A 2,384-nucleotide genomic window follows, 5' to 3' on the forward strand; every position below is an offset into this window, starting at 1 on the left:
ATACATTTGTTTGCAAAAAGAAATTGAAGATCTATCACCATCACATGTACATGGTCTGTGACCTCTTTCTCTGCTCCTTCCTGACCTCCTTCCCCAATATTTTCATCACTCAGTATATGACTTTGAGGCAGACAAAGAGTACAAAGGAGTTTCAAGAAGGGAAGTTTGTCTGAGATTGAAGAACTTGGATGAGCCAGCACCGTGAGCGTCAAGATACTCTCAGCAGAACCACTTAAATGTCCATCAATAGATGAATGGATAAACAATATGTGGTATATCCATACAATAGAATATTATTCAGCCATTAAAATGAATGAAATCCTGACACATGCCACAACCTTGAAAAGATTATGCTAAGTGAAAGAAGCCAGACACAGAAGGATGAACGCTGTATAATTCCACTTGTATGAGGTATACTTAGAATAGGCAAATTCATAGAGGCAGAAAGTCAAACAGTGGTTACTGGAGGCTGAGTGGAGGGTGGAATGGGGAGTTATTGTTTAACTGGGACAGAGTTTCTGTTTCAGATAATGGAAAATTTCTGGAAATCGATAATGGTGATGGTTGCACCACATTGTGGATGTACTTAATACCGCTGAATTGTACACTTAAAAACAGATTAACTGGTAAATTTTATACTATGTATATTTTACCATAAAAAAAGATGTTCTCAGGGGAAAAGCCAGTGGAAGCCAAGGTACCTGGCAGTGATAGGCCCGGAGTACACAAGGGAAAGATGAGTGAGTGTGGGTAGAGCAGGCTTGCGGAAAGCTGATTTCCTCCCAGGGTCAGTCAGGTAACTGTGTAGAAAACGACAGGGTGTAGGGATTACTGTGAGAACTTAGAAGTCCCTGACCCACCTAAAGGCAATACTCAATTAAAAAACAAAGCATGGGCTTCCCTGGTGGCGCAGCGGTTGCGCGTACGCCTGCCGATGAAGGGGAACCGGGTTCGCGCCCCGGTCTGGGAGGATCCCACATGCCGCGGAGCGGCTGGGCCCGTGAGCCATGGCCGCTGAGCCTGCGCGTCCGGAGCCTGTGCTCCGCAACGGGAGAGGCCACAGCAGAGGGAGGCCCGCATACCCCAAAAAAAAAAAAAAAAAAAAAAAAAAAAAAAAAGCAGCTCTTTGCCGCATCTGCTGCAAGAATGAAGACCATTCTCAATAATCAGACTGTCGACATTCCAAAAAATGTCCACGTTACTCCGAAGGGACACACAGTTATTGTGAAGGGCCCCAGAGGCACCCTGCAATGGGACTTCAATCACATCAGTGTAGAACTCAGTCTCCTTGGAAAGAAAAAGAAGAGGCTCCGGGTTGACAAATGGTAGGGAAATAGAAAGGAACTGGCAACTGTTTACACTATCTGTAGTCATGTATAGAACATGATCAAGGGTGTTACAATGGGCTTCCGTTACAGATGAGGTCTGTGTACGCTCACTTCCCCATCAACGTTGTTATTCAGGAGAATGGTTCTCTTGTTGAAATCTGAAATTTTGGGGGTGAAAAATACATCCGCAGGGTTCAGATGAGGCCAGGTGTTGCTTGTTCAGTATCTCAAGCCCAGAAAGATGAGTTGATTCTTGAAGGAAATGATATTGAACTTGTGTCAAATTCAGCTGCTTGCTGCATTGCAAAGGGAGATCAGCTCAGTGTTTTGTGACCACCTAGAGGGGTGGGGTAGGGAGGGTGGGAGGGAGACGCAAGAGGGAGGGGATATGGGGATATATGTATACATATAGCTGATTCACTTTGTTATACGGCAGAAACTAAAACAACATTGTAAAGCAATTATACTCCAATAAAGATGTTTTAAAAAAAAATTCAGCTGCTTTGATTTAGCAAGCCACAACAGTTAAAAACAAGGACATCAGAAAAATTTTGGATGGTATCTATGTTTCTGAAAAAGGAACAGCTCAGCAGGCTGATGAACAAGATCCGAGTGGTCTGGCTACAGAAACAGAAAGATACCAGATGATTCTTCAGACTCATTTGTGATATATTAAAGATTCAATAAAAGCTCTTTTGATTTGGGACGTTTTCTTAAAAAAAAAAGCAAACACTGCACAAAGCATCTTCAGGGCAAGGGTACCAATTTTTCACTCTTATTATCAGCCATCAATGTGATGTTTGAACTAAAACAAACACTTCTTATGGGTCTTCTACTTCTAAGCATATCTTACCAGAAACTGGAGATAGAACTTGGGGAGTGAATGAGAGAAAAGAAGATGTGTAACAACCAAACAACCACACCATTTATAGTAAGCTTACTGTGTCCTAGGTAGGCAGGAAGTGTTTTACATATATTTTCTTATTCAATCCTCACAACCACCTGTGAAGTAGGGACTACAATTAACCCCATGTTAAAGATGCAGAAACAGAGGCA

At 42.5% G+C, this 2,384-nt stretch overlaps 1 pseudogene; it reads left to right on the forward strand.

The window, feature by feature from the left end:
- Positions 1-1,146: 1,146 nt before the first annotated feature.
- On the forward strand, positions 1,147-1,996 carry LOC102985229 (60S ribosomal protein L9-like; annotated as a pseudogene).
- The last annotated feature ends 388 nt before the right edge of the window (positions 1,997-2,384 follow it).

The sequence above is a fragment of the Physeter macrocephalus genome, chromosome 6 (assembly GCF_002837175.3).
Source record: "Physeter macrocephalus isolate SW-GA chromosome 6, ASM283717v5, whole genome shotgun sequence".
NCBI lineage: Eukaryota > Metazoa > Chordata > Mammalia > Artiodactyla > Physeteridae > Physeter > Physeter macrocephalus.